We start from the raw sequence: 23,689 nt of genomic DNA, 5'->3' as shown, positions 1-23,689 counted from the left end.
CTCTGTGCTTGGCTTTTTGCTGCTCTTAATGAGTAGCTCTAGAATTTATACATACAGTCAGGACTTAGGGGGCTCCAGGTAGCAGTCTGCTTGGAAGAGGAGTATTAAAATAATGTTTGCTTAGCTCTTTACATAAGCTTGAGAAAATACCATCTGTGTAGATTAAAGAACAGGATGGAGATTAAGAAGGTTATATCTCCCCCCATCCCAACCACACTTTGGTGCGCCCGGCAGCTTGGCATATTGACAAAACCATGTTCCCCAGGGTGCTCTGCTACCAGGACCCTTCCGGTCTGTCTCCCTACCTATGGCACATTGCTTATGAAGACTGCATTTTCTAACGTGGACTTTGTCTCCCTCCCTCCCCACATCTTGCCCAATGTGTTCCTGGAGAGAAGAAAAGGTGCTGGAATGGTTGGGACTACCTTAAAATGCAGTACCTGTGCAGTAAAAGGATGATGCCCGATGTTTTATTGTTATTCTTCATATAGACCCAGTGTTTCTTAGCCCAAAGGAGGTGGTGAAGAGAAAAATAAACTGCCATCCAGCTTTCTGTAATGACCACAGATTTGCTCTGTTTTGGGCAACAAAGTCAGTGACCAAATATGTTTCCCAGTTCTTTTCTCCATTGGCCATACAGTAGGTAGAAAATGTCCTGATATTTTGGCCATTGGGTGAACAGTCAGTCTTCAGACTCATGAATTGTCATCTTTTGTGCTGAATCTTCACAAATATTTTACTGGGAATTTGAGTATCAGGGACTAGTCAGATATTATTTTAATGAAGAAACCAAGATGGATAGCATTTGAGATGGAGGGTTAGATGTCAGTACTCATCCTGACTTGCCTCAGATTTCTCAGTAGAATAGGTGGAGAAGTCATTGCTTGGAAGAAAAGGTGTTTCCGGAGTGGCGATTTGGTGATTGACAAGTCAGGGCCAAGATGGGAGATGTAATGGGAAGTGAAAAAGGAATGGATAAAAGAACTGGGGAGTGGTAGTGAAGATCTAGCCATGGTCAAGAAGCATGAGCTTGGCGTAGGCCTAGTCATATGGAAACATGTCTCTTTGAACACAGAAGGGAAGCATGAGAGTTTACTTGGTAGGAGGTGATTGAAAACTGGGACTTGACTTGGTGGGCTTGAGTAGAACTCAGCAGTACGAAGGTCTATGTGTTAGTAAATGCAGTGTTGGTGTGATTAACCACAGATCCCCAGCTAGAATGTGTACCGGAAAGATCCAGAGTGGATTATAAGTCAGGTACTGTGATGACAAATCTATACCAGTGTGGGTGAGAGCAGGTTTGGGGTCTTAGTAGTGGATGACAAAGCCATGGAGTTAAGTGAGGTCATTAGATTTGAGACAGCTGAAGGACGTGAGCTCAAGACATCAGATAAATCATTGTGATGGACGTTGAGTTTGCTGAGGATGTTGGCCAGAGATGTGGATGATAAGTCTGAGCCCAGATCCGAGGCCTTGGTTGTTCTTCAGCCAACAATTATCTTCCTAGCTGGAGAATCTTCTAACCAATTCAGGTTCTCTGACATGTGCCCTGGCGCTCAGCACTCCAGCTGCCCAACCTCCCAAATCTTTTCTCCACCCCATGGCACAGGGAGAAGAGGATGTAGGTGAAGAGTGGGAGGAAGAAAACATCTCCTCTGGTCCCCGTCTCCACTCCCTTGCCTCTCGCTGCAGACAGCGGAAGTGAACCAGACTGACCGGGAGAAGTGAACCAGGGGCCCGGGAGCAGTACTTGCCAGTCAGGGGATGGCTTATTCCACCCATGTTCAGGCCTTATCTCCCCACCTTTTTTTGATGGAAACATTTTAACTTTCTTTCTTCCTTTCTGAGCCATACTTTCTAAGTCAGGGGTATGGATGTGTGTCAGGGTGTCTACATGTCTGTGATTTGCATATGCAAATGGTCTCCTTGACCAGTATTTGTAGTTTTAAAAATCTACTTATGTTGGAAATCATTTCTCAAAGGTCCTGTACATCTTCCAGAATAAATTGCATTATAGCGACAAAAGCTTCGCTCCCCAAGGCAGAGTTGTCCCTCCAGCCTCTGACCGCCCCCAGTGCCCCATCCTTACTTCTGTGCTGTGGCATTTAACCAGGTTATGTGTGATTTATCTGTTTACATGTGTGTGTCTCTCTCTCCCAGTAGGCTCTGTGCTCCTCCAGGGTAGGGATCATGTTGCATTTGTCTTTTTAATTCCAGCAGTTAGTACAGACCCTGAGAAATTAGTTCTCAATAATATCGGAAGAGTGACAAATGTTTAAACAGACCTTCCAAGAGTGTAAATGCAGCACTGAAATGGTTTAATCATACTAACAATAGTCATGGCATTTTATATTAATCATATTATTATTAAAATACATATTGTTATAACATGATTGAGCACTTCCTATGTCCAGAAACTATTCTAGGCTCATTCCATGTTTTATATTATTTTATCACTTTTTTTTTTTTGTGGTACGCGGGCCTCTCACTGCTGTGGCCTCTCCCGTTGCGGAGCACAGGCTCTGGACGCGCAGGCTCAGCGGCCATGGCTCACGGGCCCAGCCGCTCCGCGGCATGTGGGATCTTCCCGGACCGGGGCACGAACCCGTGTCCCCTGCATCGGCAGGCGGACTCTCAACCACTGCGCCACCAGGGAAGCCCTTGTTTTATATTACTGAATCCTCTCCACAAGGCTAAAAGTGGCTACAATCATTTTCCTCATTTTAGAGATAGGGAAAATGAAATTTAGAGAGGAAAAATTAAGTGATTTGCCCAAGGTCACATAGCTAGTAAGTGTGGAACTGAGATTTGAACCTGATCAGTTGAGTGCCAAAACCCACACTTGTAACCACTCATTTTAAAGAGAGGAGACAGGGGCGGAGGATGGAAATCTGAAATATTATTTTTAAAGATATAATTTACACAAATTTTAAAAGATTTTTTTCCTAAGTTAAAATACTGTTTCTGTGACTTATATATACCTGAATGCCAAGTACCCAGTGCATGATAAGCAGAGATCGCAGGGATCCTAGTGCTGCTTAAGGTGTGGAAACAGACACCAGCCCAAAGAAACAAAGCAATTCAGTAGAGAGGAAAGAGCCTTTTGTTTTTGAAATTTTATGTATTTGTATTAATTTAGGAAATATTCTCATCTAATTGCCTCTAATATTAAACTAATAATACTTTTATTTACAGTAGTTAATGAATAACACTTTATTCTTCCTTTTTAAATTTTTTCTTTTACATTAATTTGTTAAATCATACAGATGGATATTGTTGCTTAGATATTACTTTTTCCCAGAAATAAAACATCTAAGGCATTGAACACTGTTTAGTGTTAAATGAATCAGTTACAGTTTGGCTGAAATTAGAAAGCCTCTACTCCAGATATTAAATTACATGAATTTCCACCGTTTTTAGCGTATTTAACTAACTGAAGGTGTTTCAGCCTGAGAAACTTAATGGATCTTGGTCACACAGAGTTGCATCAAGGTCCAGCATGTGACAGTCCTGTCCAGTAGAACTTTCCGTGACTGTGGAAATTCGTCATTTGCTCTGTCCAGTGTAGCCATCACCTGTGGCTACTGAACACTTAAAATACAGACAGCACAACAGAGGAACTGAGTGTTTTTTATTTTATCTCAATTAATTTAAAATTATATTTAAATGGGGCTAGTGGCTCCAGTATTGACCAATGCAGGAACTCTAAAGGAATTCCTCACAGGACCAGGCAGATCCTAACCAAGTGATGATTTGATTTGCTTTTTCCCTTTTCTCTCTTGGGCGCAGTCCTCCTCAGTACCGATCCTTTGGCGTATGACGAGGTTAGAAACGTTAGACAAAATAAAATAACGTAAAAATCATGTCCTTTTTTCTTAGCATTACTGATGTTAAATATATGTTAATTCCCTTCCCCTGAACTTCTGCACCAAAACAAACTCAGAAGAATTCTGCTATTTGTATCTTCTGTAGGGAAACTCTCCCCTGTGTTCCTGGTGAGTGAGGGTGTGGCTGGCAGGTGGAAATGGGGCCCTTCCCCTCCTTGAAGACCCTCTGAGCCAGGACTGCCTCTGTGGGGTGTTGTTCTGACAACCTCTCCAGTTCTACAGTTATTGGTCTATTCAGGTTTCTTCTTCTCCCTAAAAGAATCTTCATTATGTATATTTTCCTAGAAAATTTCCATTTCACTGAAGTTTTTGGTAATAGTGGCATCGTCTCACATGGTGTTCTCTCACACTTTTAAAAATATCTTTTCTTCTTAGCAACTATATTTTCTTTATTATCACTCTGTGTATTTGCGTTTGTCTTTGATTTTTATTTATTTCTTTATTTTATAGAAATATAGTTTATTTACATTATTGTGTTAGTTTCAGGTGTACAGCAAAGTGATTCAGTTATATATATGTGTATATATACACATTTATGTATATACAGGTATATATATATTTTTTCAGATTCTTTTTCATTATAAGTTACTACGAGATATTGAATATAGTTCCCTGTGCTATACAGTAAGTCCTTGTTGTTTATCTATTTTATACATGGTAGTGTGTATCTGTTAATCCCAAACTCCTAATTTATAAAAATATGGAATGCTTCACAAATTTGCATGTCATCCTTGCTTAGGGGCCACGCTAATCTTCTCTGAATCGTTCTAATTTTAGTATACATGCTGCCAAAGCGAGCACACTCTTTGCTTTTTAGAATCAGACTTGCTGGCCATCTCTTGGATGTCAATTCTACTGGCTTTCTAAATCTGTAATTTCTGCTCTGATCTTTTATTGATTCCTCCCCGCTGCTTTCCTTGGGTGTATTTCATTGTTCTTTTTGTACCTTCTAGCAGTTAATGCTTTAGTTCATTGTTTTTATTCTTTCTTATTTAATGACGAAATCATTTAAGGATATGAATTTTCCTGTAAATACAGCATCTATTGCATTATCTGTTTTGATAGGTACTGTTCTTGTTGATGTCTGGATAGTGTCCAATTTTAGTTTTCCTACTTGACCCAAGAGTTTTTTCAGATGTATATTTTAAAATTTCCCACTTTTTTATCCTTTTGACCCTAATTTCTCATTCAGTTGCACTATACTAAAAAAATCATCTGTACAGTTTCTGTTTTGCAGAATTTATTCATGATTGCTTTTATCCGATATTTGATCAGCTTTTTAAACTTTAATAGATTTTCTTAAAAGGTATGTATTCTCTGTTTGTACCTTGATAAATTCAGTGTATGTCTATTAAATCATGCTTATTAATTTTATTATTTGATTCCTCTATAATTCCTTACTATTTCTTGCCTTGACCTATCAGAGAGAAATATACTAAAATCCCCCATTATAATTATAATTTTAGAAACTCCATCTATTTATAAGAGTTTTGTTTTATAATGAGTGCCTATAATTATTATATTTTGGGAGTGAGTAGATCTATCTATCCATGTACCATAACTTTTTTTTTTTTTTTTTTGTGGTACGCGGGCCTCTCACCACTGTGGCCTCTCCCATTGCGGAGCACAGGCTCCGGATGCGCAGGGTCAGTGGCCATGGCTCACGGGCCCAGCCGCTCCGTGGCATGTGGGATCCTCCCGAACCGGGGCACGAACCCGTGTCCCCTGCATCGGCAGGCGGACTCTCAACCACTGCGCCACCAGGGAAGCCCCTGTAACTTTTTTAATGATATTTTTTTCCTAAGTTCTACATCTGATTTTATTATTCCCTCACCATTTTCTCCCCAACTTAGCATGAATATTTTTTACTTTGCCTTTCTTTTTCAGGATTATCTTATTGTTTTATTTTATTATCTCTTGCAGCTAGTTGGATTTCATTTTTATTTCCAATCCTTGAGTCTTTCTTCCTTTAATAGAGGAGTGTAGCCCATTGATATTTATTGTAATTATCTGTGCTGTTCTCTCCAATGACCTCTAGGAGGTGTTCCAGACTCCCCATTATCCACTTCCTCATTTTACCCCTCTCCCTCACTCCATCCTTTAGGAGTACAGATCTGGACTGATCAGATAAAAAATATCTTACTGATCACTGAACTCCTGGGTAGGCAGAGCACTTGCAAAGGTCAGAGCACATGTGGGAATGTCCTTTTTGGACATTTCTCCTGAAGAATAACAAAGGGCCAGGTATACTCCTGTGTGAGGAGACTGCCTGACTCCCTCCTCTCTGCTGGCCTTGGAGGGGTGAGATCTCAGATTGCCTTGCTCTCTACTTTGTTTCTAAACCTTTCGGGCTGGTCTGCAGTAAATAAAGGCATTCTCTAGTTGTGGTCTAGCTCATCAGTAGGCGACCTTACCAGAGGGTAGTTGGTCTACGGAATGATTTGGTTGGCCTTGGGTTCTCTGCCAAAAGACCATCTTAACACCCCAGTCCATTATTCCTTGCATTTTTCTCAGGTATGTTCTCTGTGTTTTTGATAATCATTTTCCTCTATTTATCTCAAACTGATATGCTAATCTACTCTTTTGGGGGTATTTTCTTCTCACTGTCTAATTTTGAATTCACTATGGTCACTGTGAAATGTGGTCTACATTTCAAAATTCAGAAACCATGCTTTTACATCAGAAAGCTGATCACAGATTGTTCCATATTCATAGATCAAGTATCCTCCCAAATTATTACAATTAATGATGGCCTAAAATTTCCTTGTGCTTTTTGTAGTAAATTATATTTCCTAGAACATTTGCTCATATACCTCAAGTCAGTTTCCACATTTTAAATTATGGACTTGTCATAGGTTTAATGATTTTTTCTTTGTTCTTCCTTGTAGGGTATGTTATAGGGTATATAGTTGGCTTAGAACATCAAAATGCAGTTAAAAACAAGTGTATTTCTCTGTCACATTGAGCCAAGCATTTTAAGTTGTTGGGTGGCTGTGCCCCACACATTCAGGCTTGGGATGAACCCACTGTCTTCAATATGGACTTCGAGGTCTCTCTGGTCATTGAGGTTTAACCAGTGGAGGGAAAGAGCACGTGTGGGGGCACCTCCCCTCTCTAAAGGGCTGGGATCCCTGCATGCCCCTGGGACTTTGACCCACCTGCAAGTGGCGAGATGAAGTCAAATGGCCACCTTGAGGGAACTGTGGTCTAGCCATGTGTCCGGCTACAATTCCATTACCGTGGAAGATGGTGAGGATGGATTTTGGCGGCAACCAGAACTCTGTACCACGTGGAAAGAGTCGGAGGAGAGGGCTTCTTGGTTGTGCAGTACTGGACATTTAGATGGGTTCTAGTAGACATTGTGTCAGTCCTGAGTCAAATCTCCTTCCAACAAAGGGAAGAGTTTATAGATTTTTAATAGTTTTAATTAGCCAGATCAAAGGCTTATGAGGAATAATAGAAAGAAAACTACTGATAGAAACAGCTTCTCTGCTGTGTTAAAAGGATATTTTCTTCCTGGAGTGTTATTTTTTTCAGCCCCTCATTTGCTGGAGCACTGTTCCCTTTCACATCAGGTGGTGAACCAGGCCTCATCAGCACCAGCCTCCACGGCACCCTCTGGTTTATTTAGCCAGCTGCCCGAGCCAGCTGGGGGTTGGGGGGGTGCGGGGCAGGGGAGCTCTGGGGCTGCCATTCCACTTGCCAGCGAGAGTCACTTCCCCAGTGTGACTGGTAGGTCTCTTTCCCACCTACTGCCCGAATACCCACCTTCACCTCAGACAGGCCCTGCCAGCATGAGCTCAGCAGTGTTAGTTTGACCTTAGTTGGACTAAGTTACTACTCAGGCTGCCTTTCCCTTGCAAATGGTGATTCAAGTGATTTGGTCCGTCCTTCACCTTGGTCTTTCTTTCATCATAGACCTGGTAGAATCTCTTTGAAATTTCTTGGGTGAGTAATGAACCTTCTTGGTTTCTGGAGCTAGAGTAGATCTTTCCCCCAGTCTTATATCCCTTTGGTCATTTCCACAGGGATTTGGCATTCATCTGTTCATGGATTTCTTGTGTAATAAATATTTAGTGAGTATCAATACTATGTCAGGCAGTGAGCATAGCTCTGGGGATGCAGTGGTGAGAAAACCATTATCTTCCTGGAGCTTCTCAGTGAGAGTGGAGGGGGTGCGTGAGGAGAGACAGGCATGAATCAGGTGATGGCACAAAGGAATGGCAATCAGGACACTGAGGCCCTCTCTGAGACTTGCAGTGGGAGCTTTTCCCAGGCAGTGAGGTCAAGGAAGGTGTCTGAGCAATGGCGGCTGTGGTGAAATTGAATGATAAGGAGTTCACGAGGGGAAGCGGGGAGAGGAAGACCTTCCAGGTGAGGGGGTCCCGTGCGTGCATGTCCTCTGGTGGGAAGGAGAGGGATGCCAGGATAGAGATGGGATCGTGGGACAATCAGATTCGCAGTTGCCAAAATCCCGTGCGCTTTGATGTGAAGAGTGGTTTGGAGAGAAGCGATGGTGGGTGGATGCACAGGCCAGTTAGGAGATGGTTGCAGTCACCCAGGGGAGAGATGACAGTGACTTGATGGAGATGGTGGTGGTGGCGATGGTGATGGTGATAGAGTCAAACATGTTAGACTAAGGCAGGAGGTCAGGGTCTTCATGGATTTTGTGATTATAGTTCAGAGGGAGCTAGATTCTTTCTAGCCATCAAATCATTAAACATGTCCTTCCTTTCTTCTTCTTGAACCTTTCAATCAAGATAAGCGATAAGCTTCTTGTTCTAATCTCAGCAAAGGAAAATGGAATCATAGCCGGTGCCTAGCAGTGTCTGGAATATAGTCCACCACTATTTGTACTTGTTATGTGAATGAATGACTGAATCAGTGAATGATGGTCAGCTCTTCTCCCGAGCCTTTAAGTCCTGGATGAGACTGGCTATAGTGAGGACTATATTTACCAACCTCTAATACAGGGATGTGTGTGTCACCCTCTCTCTTTATACGCCTATGGCAGACATTAGTAATTGATTGCGGCTCCTGGCAACAACGTGTGACAGTACACACGGAGTATTGCCAACCAGGGAAACCCTTCTCAGTCTTGGTGTCCAGAGGTAGATCTGATACCGTGTGACCCAGAGCACCCACCATACTCTGCTATGTGGCTCAAAGTCCCCAAGCAAACAGACACTCATGCAGGACATTCCCGGGGCTTAGAGATCACCTAGCAGGAGCTGAGAGCAAAGGTCAGACCTCTCTTTGGGCAAATTAAATTCTTTGCTCTGTAGCCTCTATTGCCCATCTTCAGTCTATCAACAGTGTAATGATCTGATGATATAAAAGCTAAACACATACATAAAAATCTTCTTCGTAATTGTTTTTAGAAATTATTTTGCAGGATATAGGTTAGGTATACATATAAGTTAGGACCTTATCATGGACATTCCATGGAGGAGGGTTAAGTAGGGTAGTGGTCAGATGAGGATAACAGGCTTCTGGAGCCTGACTGCCTGTGTTCACATCCCAGGCCCACCACTGACTTAGATGTAACCTTGCCTAGTTATTTTAACCTTTCTCTGCCTCAGTTTCCTCACTCATAAATGAGAATAACGATAGTACCTACTTTGTGTTGTTTTTATGAGAATTAAATGAGATAACACATGTTAAGGCCAGAGGAGTACATGGCATGTAGAAGCTCTCGATAAATATTAGATACTATTATTTTTGTATTTATCACGGGAAAAGTTTATCAATCTTTTTCAAACAATTTTCCTTAGGAAAAGTTGTAGAGTTTTTCCCTGAAATTTTTCCATTTATTTTCACACTTTCATATCTCTGAAACACGAGTAAAAATACGAGATAATCATTCTTAAGTAATTGTGTATCATTTTATTGGGTAAGACTTGAGAAGTGCCCCTCTGGGCAAGTGTGTTCTAATGGGATTTCTGGGATATGGAAATTGTTGGCAGATCTTTGCTGCAAATTTGTGGGCTGAGAAATCTAGAAGATTTAGGAGAAAGTAAGTTAAATCTTGAGTCAGTGATTTTAGGATGCACCAAGCACTGATTTCTTTTTAACTCATCTCTTTTTAGCACCGAGCTCCTTGAATGGAGACTGCCTATTTGCAAGCATCGCATCGCTGGAGCTAAAATACAGTCTGGCAGCCTTGGAAGGGACTAATTGGCCTTTTGGAAACTGTTTGAAACTGAATGAAGTACAGGAGCTTTCTGTGATGTTAGTAGAGCCTTGAGTTTCTGCCAGCCATTAATTGTGTTTTAGGCTTTCCTGTGAAGGCAGCTGAACTTGAGACTCGGCTTTCGGTGTTGCCATCTGTGAGCTACGCTTGTCCGCGTGTGACGTGGGTTAAGCTTGTAGGGAGCATCACCTCAATGCTTCAGTATTGGAATAAGTTCAAATTTAGATTTGATGCTCTTGTTTTCCACTCTTACGGGTTAGGTGTTCCTCACCCTTCAGCTTCCTAAAGACTGTGGGGCCCACCTGTACGAGGGCGTGGCTGATAGAGCTTCCAAGACTGTTAGCTCTAGGCTGGGCCCTCCAGCTCTCACTGGATTTGACTTACTCGTAGGCAGATACGGACAGATGGAAGGGGCGTTGCAAATGGTGACCCAGCTTCCTAACTGAGTGCTCTTTTGTCCCCCAGCTTATCTCTAGTGATGCCGATGGAGCCATCCAAAGGGCTGGAAGGTTCAGAGTGGAAAACGGCTCTTCAGATGAGGTAAGGAAGTCTGTGTCAGCACCAAGCCCACAATCACGGTGCCTGTGATACAGCCGTGAGCAGCTTGTGACCCTCTTTCCCACAGAAGACCTGCCTAAGTGGAGCCCAGGAAGGGGTCAGAGGGGCTCTTCAGAGTTTTGCTTGAAGCAAACAGGAAGGGAAAGTGCCATCATTCTTTGTATGGAAGGTGCTATTAATAGAGTGACGCGTACCCTTTGAAAGATCTGTAATAAAGCCAGGTAGACACATGAAGGTGGTCTGCCAGCAATGGGACCGAAGACAAATTCACAGCCACAGCACCCTTTGTGAATGGCCCCTGGAACCCTAGCTCTTACCCTTTGCCAGGCTTGTAGGCTTGGAACTGCCGTGTGAGCAATGTCAGGGTCCAGGAGAGAGATGCAAAAATTTACTTTGATTATAAAATGTCGTCTTTATTCAGAGAAGACACCAAGAAAGGAGGCCATTCCTGTCTGCCACTGCTTGGGCCCAAGCCCTCTTTCTGGGCTCTGCTGGTCATCCTCGCCATAGGCCACAGGGACTCGCCTTGCTGGCCTTTCTTTGTTAAAACTTCCACTGCCCGCTCCATCCCTTGGAGTCTACCCCCAGAACTGCTGAGTGCTATCTAAGCCCCCCCAGTTTTTTCTTCTTTGCTGCTTCTCTGAGAGGCAGCCCATTGCAGTGCTTCAGCACCCCCAGCTTTGGCATCAGGCAAGCCTGGGTTCAAGTTCCAGCTCCCCCACCTCCTAGCTGTGTGACCCTCAGCAAGTAATCAGCCTTTCTGAAGCCCAGGTTCTTCATCTGTAAGGAGGAAACGGTCTTGGGATTATCGAGAGGATTCAGTGAGCTAAGCTTTTAAAGCTATTAGCGCTCTGCCCGGTGTATAGTGAGAGTTCAGTGAGCGAGAGCTGTAATAGTAATAATGGTTGTTGTTGTTCCCATAAGTGGTGCTGTATGGCCAGCCTTGCCCTCCTGACCACTTCCTTCATCACGTTCTTGGTGATGGGCTATGGATTTAACTTGAAAGCCACAGCATTCAGGAAGTTGTTCCTCATCTTCACCTTTGCCTTAACTTAGCAAAGCCCTTCACCCAGACGTGGTACCGTCACCATTGCTGTGAGGCAAAGGGGGCAGTCCCACCTTGGGCTGGGCCCCCGAATAGGTGCCCACATACTTCTTATCCAGAATGATGTCAACTGACCTTCATAGAAGAAAGAACTCCCAGGGAAATTTGCTTCTGAAGCTTAGAAACAGCCCTCCCCAAATGGTCCTGCTCCTGAGACAAGACAGTCTTATCCTCTCAGACTCAAGCAGCCAAGGGTGTCCCAGGAGCTAAGTCAGGAGCAGAAGCATCTAGTCCTCATTCTCCAGTGCTCAGAAAGCTAGCAGCCGCCAGGCCGAGTATCTACTTTGAGCACCTAAGTACCGAAGATACCAGAGGTTGCTGTACCTCAACACATCTTCCTGCTACCAAAATTTTACAGAACTTCAGCCCAGCCCGAAATGAACAAACTGTACTGGCTTTCCCCACCCCACATAAGCACAGCTCTGGCCCCTGCCAAGACCAGTGTCTAGAGGAAATCCACAGCTCCCCAGAAAAACATAAATGGAGCCTTCATGCAGTCCTAGGATCACCACGTACTTTGGTTATCAAACACTCCTGCCTGGCCCTGTCACCTGGCCATACCACGTGCCAGAGGACAAGGTCAGGGACTAGAAATCACCTGTGGCGGATCATGGGCAACAGTGGCTCCAGAGTCAGGCTGCTGGGGTTCAAATCATGGCCCCACAACTCACCAACAGTGTGGCCATGGGCGGTTCCCTTAACACCTTTAGAACCATTTGGTGGAGTTACTGATTTAACAAATCCTTGTGGTCTGTTGCATTCAAAACACAGTCCTGTCTCAGATTGCTTCTGTGGGCTCAAATACTGTTTTAAATTTTGTTTCCACCAAAGCCACCGAGCATGAGTGCTCCATAGGAGCACCTCGGCTGGGTTTTATATCCATGGTCTTCAGTTAAAAGCTCTGGCCAGTGCCAGCGCCCAGCCTGGTGTAAGACGGTGGAGGAACAGGAGACTCAGAGGAAAAAAGCCTGGCTTGCGCTGAGTTTGTTAAAGCAGTTAGTGCATTAGAAGGCTCAACACGCATTTGAAGTTTTTCAAACCCATGAACAAATTGCAAAGCAATTTCATCACTGAGTTATTTTTCCTTTTATCGTTGCATTGATACAGTATGGATACTAGACCCTTATCAGATATATGATTTGCCAAAATTTTCTCCATTCCTTAGGTTGTGTTCTCACTTTCTTGATTGTGTCCCTTGAAGCATAAAAGTGTCTTAATTTGCTAATATCTAGTTCATCTATCTTGTCTTCTGTTACTTGTGCTTCTAGCGTATCTAAGAAAACATTGCCTAACCCAGGGTTGCTTGGTCACTTTTTAGAGTTTACTCTTCCCTTCGGATAATGTCAAATTTGTCTTTTATTTCTTTAAACATAGTCAGTGTAATGGTTTTATTCTCTGTGACTGATAATTCCAATATGTGAGGGTTTTTGTGGCCCTCTCTGTTAGCTTTTTCTCCTGCATATTCTCATGGTGTACTCTGCTCCTCTGTGTGCTTGGCTGCCTGATTGTGTGCTGTTTGTTGTTCTTGAAGATGACTTTTTTAGGAATAATATAAGGCTTAGGATGCGTTGCCTTTTGGTACAGAGTGTGATCCTGTGATTTATAATAAGAAATACATATTTGGTCTTCGTACCTCTTCCTGGCACAGAGCTCCTAAAACCCTCGGAATTTTCTAAGTAATGAGAGTGATCATGGTGTCTTTTGTTATGTTAATAAGTGACTTCTGGAAAGCCCCTAAGTTTCCTAAGGATGGGGGCTGGTCACCAGAGGAACCAACCACGTGATTAGAGGGTTAGCGCTTCAGTCCAGCCCCAGCCTCCTGGGAGGGGAGAGGGGCTGGAGAGTGAGTTCAATCCCCAAAGGCCAATGATTTAATCAGTCGTGCCTATGGGATACAGCCTCCATAAGAACTTGAGAGGGCAGCGTTTAGAGAGCTTACAGACGGGTGAACACCTGGAGATTCCAGAAGAGTGGCCGGCTCGGGAGAGCATGGGCGCTCCACACCCCCTCCCACGTCCACGTACCTTGCCCCATGCATCTCTTCCATCTGGCTGTTCCTGAGTTATATCCTTTTATAATAAACTAGTAATCTAAGTAGTCAAGTGTTTCTCTGAGGTCTGTGCTCTAGCAAATTAATCAAACCCAAGGAGAGGGTGATGGGAACCTTCAATCTATAGCCAGTTGATCAGAAGCACAGGTAATCACCAGGATTTGCAGTTTGCAGCGGAAGTTGCAGACGTCAGAAGCAGGCTTGTAGGACTGAGCCCTTAACCTGTGGGATCCGACACTGTCTCCAGGTAGACAGTGTCAGAATTGAGTTGAATTACAGGACACCCAGCTGGTGTCGGAGAATTGCTTGGTGGTGTGGGGGGAAACCACATATTAGAATTGGTGTCAGAATCAGAGGGAGGGTTTGCATTTGCTTTTGCCAGACACCTTTAAACTAAAGTTCCAGCTTGAAACTTTTTAAACCCTTTAAGCCAAGATACAGGATGGAGCTGCAACTTTACGTGAGACTGGCTTGTGGTCACAGCACCTCAGAGACACTCCTCCACTCAGCACTGTGGCAGGCTTCCTTGGAGTCTTTGGGGTAGAGGTGGTTTCTTCCGGTTCACTCTTTTCTTGAATGTGTAACCCTTTGGGGTCCCAGCTTAATGTGGGATGGGTCTCCTATAGACCTACCTACTTCAGTGGATCCTGGGGGTTTGATTCTTTGCCCTCTTGCCTCTTGAGGTCACCAAAACCCAAGAGTAATTTTGCCAGGATCGATAGATATCTTCAAGCTAAAGAGAATTTCCATGCTCTACTTACCTCTCCGGGTTCCCACTTGCCTTTGTTTTGACTGGTAATTCCTTACTACCTTGTAAGCTCTCCAGTGCTTTTAAGGAGATGACTTTAATATTTGTCTAATGCTTTTAGTTTCTTCAGTGGGAGGTTTGGTCGAATAACCTAGCTCACCATTACCAAAAACATAAGTTATATCAGGAGCGCTATTCCTATAATACATCAAGTCATTCATTCAGCCCACACGCAGGATCACTTCTCGGTGCCAGACAGGCTGAGCGCTGGTGATGCGGGAATGAATAAGACTGCTGACTGCTAAGGTCCCTGCCCCCGTGGGCTCACAGACGGGCAGGAGAGTGGCCAATAAATAACACAGGTACATAGGATGATTGCAAATTCTGGTAACTCCTGTGGAGAAAACACACAGGGGGCGTGTCTTAAGGACGTCACGGTGAGGCCCAGGCTCCGAGCAGTGCTTCTGAGACTGTGTGTGGTGAAGGGCCTGCTTTTTTATTTCCAGTCTGTTGCAGGACTCTCTGTGGTCCTACTATGTATGACCGGTTTGCAGCACCCCCTCATACAACTCACTACCAAAATCAGTAACAACTGGATTGGTCTGGGTTCTGTTTAGGGAAGCTAATCCCCTAAGACTTGCTCTCCACTGCTGTCTACTTCATCACAGACTGTTGGCAGATCAGCACCCATCTGTGGACCACACCTTCCTGCCGTAGAGTTCATCTAGGCCCATCCTCCATCCGTGGACCACACCTTCCTGCCGTAGAGTTCATCTAGGCCCATCCTCCACCCAAGGCATGAACCCCTGCAACAACTTTGCCAACAGTTAGCTCCTCTGTCCCTGCCTGAATATATCTCCAGTGAAGGGAAACTTGCTCCCCCCCTTGATAGGTTTTTTCCTCGGGACACCAACCAGTTCCATCACCAACTAAGTCCCCTACAATTCCGTTCAATCCTGACCTTAACCACCTGGAGCTAGCGTCAGACTCCACTGGTTTCAGGCTCAGTTCCACATGCTGCCCTCACTTCAGACACCGGTGGCAAGTGTCAGGTCCCCAGGGTACCCACACATCTGTCTAACTGGGCTACAAAGTTAGGGGTTCCCATAACCCCCCTCCTCGGGTTCAGTAATTCATTGAAATGACTCACAGAACTCTGGAAAGCACTTTACTTACCATACCCATTTATTACAAAGGATACAACTTGGGAACAGCCAAATGGAAGAGATGCAGAGGGCAAGGGATGGGGGATGGGGGCACAGAGCTCCCCTGCTCTCTTTGGGTGTACCACCCTCCCAGCACCTTGATATAGTCGCCAACCCAGAAGCTCACATGGGTATGGTTGATTAATTCATTCAATCTCCAGCCCCTCTCCCCTCCCGAAAGGTTGCAGGGTGGGGTTGAAAGTGCCAAGCTTCTAATCAAGCTTGGTCTTTCTAGCTACCGGCCCCATCCTGAAGCTAGCTAGGGGCCCACCAAGCGTTGCCTCATTGGAGCAAAAGATGTTCCTGTCACCCTTATGTCTCAGGAAATGCCAAGGGTTTTAGGAGTTCTGTGCCAGGAGCCAGAGACAAAGCTGAAATATAAATTTCCCATTATACCACAGCCCTAAAGTTACTTCCATTTTTCGGCATCTCTCATTGCTAGAAAGTTCTTTTTATTGAACAGAACTCATCTGTCTATATTTTCCACTCAGAGTTTCTATTTATGGTTTCTGGAGCCCATAGTGTAAGGCTGAGCCTTCTTCAGCATGGTAGGCCTTTAAGCATTCCAAGACATCTGCTGTTTTTCTCCTAAGACATGGACTCAGTTCCACTTATCATCACATTCCCTGCTGCTCCTTAGACACATGTGAGGTGGTTAATGGACCTTTTAGGTGGAAGTGCTCGGAAGTGAACACCTGGCTCCAGGTGCGCCTCACGGCCACAGAGTGAGGCCGGCTCATCCCCTTCCTTGCTGTGCACACGCTCCTCTTTTCATGAAGCCCGAGGACTCATTACGAACCCACGATGTGCTACCCCCAACTCCAGTCTTTTTCACATGTGCTGTTATTTAGCTGTGAGACAACATCATGGTATAGTGGAGACAGTTTTGGAGTCAAGCAAACCTGGGTTCAGACCTCAGCTCTACCACTTACCAGTTTATGACTCAATGTCACGGAGCCTCAATCTCCTACTGGGTAAAAAAGAGAGAATTCCTACTTTGTAGCACCTGGCCTTCTCCACCCTTTACTTGTACAATTCGTATTTGTACCTAAATGTAGGATTCTGCAGTGTCCACACTAGATTTAATCTCGTTAGAGTGTCCTGTAATTGCTAATTGTCAAGAGGTTTTTTTGACATCTTGATTCTGTCACCTGTCCTATTAGCTAACCCAGTGAGAATCTTTCTATTACCTTCAGATGTGCTTATCCTGCCATCTGTGTGCTCATTCAGATTATTAATTAAAATGACTGTGACCCTCGGGTAGATCCCTGGAAACCTCCCTTACAGCTTACTGGTATGTATCAATTAGTATATGGTGGAGCAGAGGGGACGATCTTTCAGCTTTTTATAGATCTCTTCCTTAGCATGGGGAGGGTTCTCTTACACACTGTTGGGGGACATGTAAATGAGTTTGGGGAAGGCAATTAGCAATCATTAAAAATGTGTATACCATTTGGCCAGCAGTTCTACTGCTGGGATGTGTATTGTAGCGTTATTTTAAAATAAAAAAATAAAAACACTTGGAAACAACATCAGTTTCCATCAGTAGAGGAATGATTTTGAAAATTATGATTTAGACGCTGGAATGCTTAGTAGCTGTTAGGAAGAACGAGGTACAGGTAAATGTAATACCATAGAAAAACATTTACTATACAGTGCTAGACATAAAAGCAAGTTCCAGAATGATTCGTATGACATCATCCCATTTCCTTAAAAACAACAAAAAAGATAAACTTGCTGGTCAATATTCAAGAAAATTTCCAAAAGGTTACCTAAGAATTTAATAGTAATTGCTTCTGGAGTGGAAATGGGAGGTCAGGAAAGAAGTTAGAGGACCTTAACTTTCTACCCTTTTATGTTTACATATTTTACACATCTATACTCAACTGAAGTGCTTAGTTTTTTTAAAAAACTATGTAGTTGTTAAAAGGAACAAGGTAGATCTGTAAGTACTAATAGAAATATTTCTAAGATTTCTTTTTTTAGTGAAAAAATAAGTTTCAGTGTAATACCTATAAAACCATCCCATTTATGAAAACAGATTATGTGTGTATATATACATATGTATGTAAATATACGTATATGTATGTGAATGTGTATACATATGTATAGACACATTTTTGTAAATGCATAAAAAGACCTGGGACTATCCAAACCAATCTAGTAACATGGTTATTATATGGCAAGGAAGTAGATTAGGACATGGGGGTTGGGGGGAAAAAAAGCATTTTAATTTTTATATGATTTAACTTTTTTCAACCAGCTTATATTTATATTTGCAATTCAAAATTTTTTAGTTTTTTTTTTTTTTGAATCCATCTTCTTTATTGTCAGTGTTCTTTCAGCAATTTAACCTAGAAAGTGAAGGAAAGTCAGTTTAAAAGCATTCATTCATTCATTAAACTCACTCTGGAAGAGACTCTGAAAAATCACAAGCATTATATAAAACTATGGATCTCGTTTGTAGCCTGAGTGCTTGTGTTGTGTGGACTCCCTGCTTAAAGTCAAATATTAGAGAACATTCAGATAAAATGGGGGTGTTATACATGGATTTTGATTAAATTCTCTTCGCAATATCCTGGCCATACAGTCTTCATCCTTCACATCCCACAAGTATAAATGTGGTTAAACAAAACAAAACAAGGAAAGCAACAAGGAGCTTTTGTGGGCTTTGGAATTTGATGCAGAAATGATTCAGGATTTCTCAGTCTCAAGACTCATTCAACCCTGTGGGCGTGTTCAGGTACATCTGCAGCATAGAAGAATTTGAGTTCATTACTGCATAATACCTTTGAGCAGATGATTACCTAAAAGGGATAAAATTAGTGTGGGTGTCTGCAATGTTAAACTTCGATTGTCTGGAAAATGTGCTCATCAGAATATTTCCTCCTAACATTCTTGCTGATGTCAAGTAAATACTGTGTTCCTGTGTAACTGTCACCTTAAAATGCTATAGGAAGTTTCTGTGTCTTTGAAATCCTCTGTAAAGTAGGCCATACTTAAAATAGTTGGGATTTATGGCGGTTATGTAAGAAGATACTTATTCTTGGGAAATACACATTGAAGTATTTAGGAATAAAGGGCTATTATTTATGCAATTTAGTCTTAAATGATTCGGGAAAAAGTGTGTGTGTGTGTGTGTGTGTGTGTGTGTGTGTGTAGAGGGATAGAGAGTAGTGAACAAGTGAATAATGGGATAAAATGTTAGCAGTAGGTGAATCTGGTAAAGGGCATACAGATGCTTTTTGCACTCCTCTTATTCTTGCAACTTTTATGTAAGTTTAAAATCACTGCCAAATAAAAATTTATATAAATGGGTGTGGGTGTGTAGGGATATATATATATATATATATATATATATATATATATATATCTCTCTGATTTTTTTAAAGTCAAGAAAATTCAATAAAGCCACAATAATACTAAGAATTTTAACCTACTTTTTACCCCTTGATAGATTAAAAAGGCATAACATTAAATAAAAGACTCAGAAGATGATGTAAGGTTAAGATTTTAAAAAAGAAAAAAAAACACTCTGACATTGGAACTGATTTGTTTTAGCTCCACTGCTTATTATTTCTGCAACCTTAGGCAACATACTTAAATTATCTAAGCATCAATTTCCTCATCTGAAAGTAAGGGGATAAAATCGACTCTATCTCATGAGTTGGTGGAGATACTATGGAGATAATTCATGTAGAGTGTGCGGCCTAATACTTGGCACTTAGAGCTCTTTCCGTGAACGTCATTATTTCCAGAGCAATGAGAAAGACAGAAAGCATCTTAATTCACTTTATAAAGTAATATAACCCTGAAAGCATGACAGAAATATATACTGAAAAGAAACCTACAGATTCATCTCACCAACAAATATGATACATAAGTCATTTTTTTAAATCCAGCAATACAGTATATCAACAGAATACCTATAAGGGTGTCTTCCAGAAATCTAAGAACCATTCAGTATAAGAAGAGCCAATGGTATAATTTATTACATGACTATGATTTTCACCATTTAACCTATTCGCTAAATAGTTGCCAAAAAAAAGCTTTCAGTAAAATTCAATATTCATTTCTGAGAAAACTGCTTTATAAACTTGGAATTGAAGGGAACTTCTTCAACATGATACAGAAACTGACCACAGGCATCCAGTAAATCACTAGAGGCATGTCAGAATGAGAAAAGAATGTTCCAGCAGTCTGTCTTACACACAGGGCACAATGTAGATGTCAATGGAGTTTCAAACTGTATATTCAGTAAGATTCCATTTTGGTAAGAAAAGTACATATGTACATGTAGGGGAAAATTTTGAGGAAACCATATCAAATCATGAATAATGATTATATCTTTGGATAGAGGATTCGGATTATTCGTTATGTTTATCCATGTTTTCCACATTAATTGAGTTACAGTAAATTTTTAAAATTCTACAAAGAATATGAACTCAAATAAGATGCTGCCGAGATGTGTTCCAGGTGAAATGTGCCTGTTACAGGGTAACAAACAGAAGGGCGTGTCTCTGCGGGCACCAACTCCCAAATGTTGTGGAAGCTTCAGCCCAGAACGGAGAAAAACTTTAAACTCAAGTTACACTCAAGTTAGAAATCGCTTAACTTACTGGTTCACCTGGTGCTTCTTCCTACACCCCAAGGACCTTCAGAATGTTTCTATGATGTGGATTTAGACAGGTATCTTTTCTAATGAGAACATGTGGTTACAGCCCTGTTTGTACACTTTTAACAGTGACATTTCTGGTTCTTTGGCATCCGGTTCATTGCTACCTTGTTTACTTTCTAAATAAGCCTCTTAATGGCATAACTTTGTTCCATTACAGAATGCAACTGCTCTGCCAGGCACTTGGCGAAGGACAGACGTGCACTTAGAGAACCCAGAATACCATACCAGATGGTATTTCAAGTATTTTTTAGGACAAGGTAATTATGTCATTACAGTGGTTGGGAAGAAAGGATATTCAGAATGAAAATTAGTGTTGGTATAATTTCTGGTACCCTATATGTGTGAAACTTATCAGTTTAGGGACACTGAGGTCAGGGCATTTCATTTCAAGGTCAGTTGTAAACTTTGTAGATTTGTAAGCTTTGAAGATTCAGCCCTAGTAGGTTTTCCTCCGTTTTAAATTTGTTATTTATATTTTATTTTTATCTTAAAATTTTTTATTTAGTTAGTTTTTGCTAGTTGTTTTTGTCCCTGGGGAGTTAAAGAGGATTAGATAGTATGAATGAGTGATTTGCAAGATGAGAAGAATTTGCAGGGCACAAAACAATTTTAGACTTAACAAGGCATGTACCCGGTCTGTAGTGGGCCTTGAACACTTAGTTCAAGGCAGTGAGGGGGAGAAACGATTCCCTGAGCTCCAGGGCCAATGCAGAACAGAGAGGCATTACGCTGTAGACTCTGGTGACCAGGATTTGTTTATCACTTACCATGTGCCAGGCAATGTGCTCTTGCAAAGGCAGCTGTGATCCCTGCCCTCGTGGAGACTATAGACTGTTTGAATCCTGGTTCTGCTGTTATCAACATAGGACCTTAACACTAGTTACTCCCACTTCTCTGAGTCTTAATTCCTTATCTGTAAAGTGGGGGCATTACTAGTACATACCTAGGAGGTTTGAACAGAAGTTTCAGTGAGGCACATTAAGCCTGGTGCCTGGTACATACCAAGAGCTCTGTCATGAATCGTGATGTACATTTGAAGTGAAGGGCTCATGTGAAAATATATGGAAAGGTGGGAAACAGGAGCGTGGTTAGCGACAGAAGGCAATGGGAATGGAGATATAATCACTATGGCAGGGTTAGAGATGGGTTAGATAAATTGCTTATCAGGCTAATGCATTTCTTTATTTGTAGAAGATGCGGTACTTGAGCTATAAAATGAGAGTGAGCAGACCCAAATGTTGTCTTTTTAAATATCGGATACTGTATCATTCCAAGAAGTTCACTTATTTGGCAAGACATATCTCTTTATAAAGAAAGAAATTGGGGGGCTTCCCTGGTGGCGCAGTGGTTGAGAGTCCGCCTGCCGATGCAGGGGACACGGGTTTGTGCCCTGGTCGGGAAGATCCCACATGCCGTGGAACGGCTGGGCCCGTGAGCCATGGCCGCTGAGCCTGCGCATCCAGAGCTTGTGCTCCGCAACGGGAGAGGCCACAACAGTGAGAGGCCCGCGTACCACAAAAAAAAAAAAAAAAAAAAAAAAATTGGGGGAAAGTTGCTATCTTCCCAAATGCTTGAAAGCATAGTGCCTGGAGTACTTATGACTTCAGAGAAAAGTGGTGCCGTCAGTTTGGATGCCTTCAGCTGCCTCAACGGGCTTAAACAATAAGGGAGACAACAAGAGACCCAGAGGTAGGGCAAGCTCTAGGGTTGGTGGAGTCAGAGGCTTGGTGATATCATCCATGCTGGCCTTCCTCAGGGTCACAAGATGGTTGCAGCAATTCCAGGCATCACTTCTAGACACCACCGTGTCCAGGGGAAAAGAAGGCCATCTTCAGGAATGAGGAGGCCCTTCCAGAAACCCCTTGACACACTTTTCCTCCTGTCTCATTGGCCAGAATTGGGTCACATGTTAATTCCTGAGCCCATCCCTGGCAAGGGGAACAGGAGAGCATGATTAGGTTAGAGTCACCAGGTTCTGTCCTGAGCTGGGCTGGAGATTACTGTTCCCTGATCCTGTGGGAAGGGCTGGCTGCCACCTGCCGTGCACACTGCTCCCAGTGCCTGGAGGAGCCGGCTGCATCTTCACTGTTCTGAACCTGCCTCTTTTCCAGTCCATCAGAACTACATTGGAAATGATGCGGAGAAGAGCCCCTTCTTCCTGTCGGTGACCCTCTCTGACCAAAACAATCAGCGTGTCCCTCAATACCGTGCAATCCTTTGGAGGAAAACAGTGAGTATCAGACCTGCACCTGGAGTTTCAGCACCACTCCAGAGTTTAACCAGTGTCATTGTCAGCCTTTTTCTACAAGGGTTTTTGAGTTTGGCCACTGAGGATTATCCTGTTCACAGGGGAGACCTTCACACTCTGAGTTTAAGAGCAATTTTTCCTATATAAGCCACTAAGTAGACATGTTCATTCCCCTCAATCTCTGCCCTCTCGGTATACACGACTATGTTATTATCGCTGTTACTGATACTGAAAGTGATGAGCTGGCACACCTTCAACCAAAAGAAACAAGATTTAGTGGAGGACTATAATACTGTTACATGGGCACGGCCCCTGGAGGCTCCTGTTTCCATGAGTCAGTTGGTCAACTGCTGAATCAGCTGTGCTTCTAGGATTTCTTTGAGGCTTATCTCCTTTCATCAGTTTCATGGTGTAGAAAAGCAACTCTAGATCTAACAAGTACCTCCTGCCCACAGTGGGCCCTGGACACTGAGCTGGGGACAGCGGGCTGAAAGCAAGCCCTTTCAACTCCAGGACGCAGGTCTTTCTTTAGCTCAGGAAAGTTTTTTTATGTTCATTGGTGTTGCTTCTTTTCCTGTTCTGAATTTTTTCTATTAATTCTTATATTCGACCTCTGTCTTTCATCTTTTACCTTTTCTCATTATCTTCTTCTCTTGTTTCTTTTTTACTTTGCTTCTTAGAGAATTTTTTAGAGACCATATCAACACTAGAAAGAGCAAAGGGTTTGGAGTTAAGCAAACTAGGGTCAAATCACCTCAATAACAAGCTCATTTTGTGTGAATTTGAGAAATTTGCTCATGCCGTCTGAGCCTCCATTTTCTTCTTTGTAAAATGGGGAAAGTTCTGGGCTGTGGCTCACAGGGTGATGAGCACTAACAAGACTGCCTGAAGTGAGATCTTGCTTGAAAATTTACCCAGTGTCCCAAATCGTCAAACCTTAAAACTGGTTAGGTGCCTAAAGGATAAAACATCTTATTCTTGAATTGGTGAGTACGGTGTAAAATTTAAAAAGCGATA

At 42.7% G+C, this 23,689-nt stretch overlaps 1 protein-coding gene and 1 non-coding gene across 2 annotated transcripts in view; one reads left to right on the top strand and one right to left on the bottom strand.

The window, feature by feature from the left end:
- Window positions 1-4,581: 4,581 nt before the first annotated feature.
- On the bottom strand, window positions 4,582-4,688 carry LOC116756226. Its single transcript, XR_004350594.1, has one exon. It is a non-coding gene; the product is annotated as a U6 spliceosomal RNA (small nuclear RNA).
- A 5,870-nt stretch (window positions 4,689-10,558) lies between these two features.
- GARNL3 (GTPase activating Rap/RanGAP domain like 3) overlaps window positions 10,559-23,689 on the top strand; it is an 82,736-nt gene continuing 69,605 nt past the window's right edge. The window contains exons 1-3 of the mRNA XM_032634992.1: window positions 10,559-10,620; window positions 20,582-20,681; window positions 22,536-22,654. The gene's annotated coding sequence lies outside the window, so the exon portion shown is untranslated. The remainder of the gene's footprint in view (window positions 10,621-20,581; window positions 20,682-22,535; window positions 22,655-23,689) is intronic.

This window comes from Phocoena sinus, chromosome 6 (genome assembly GCF_008692025.1).
Source record: "Phocoena sinus isolate mPhoSin1 chromosome 6, mPhoSin1.pri, whole genome shotgun sequence".
In the NCBI taxonomy this organism is placed as follows: Eukaryota; Metazoa; Chordata; class Mammalia; order Artiodactyla; family Phocoenidae; genus Phocoena; species Phocoena sinus.
The sequence above is the reverse complement of the archived record's forward strand: the minus strand, read 5'-3'. Positions and strand labels throughout refer to the sequence as shown.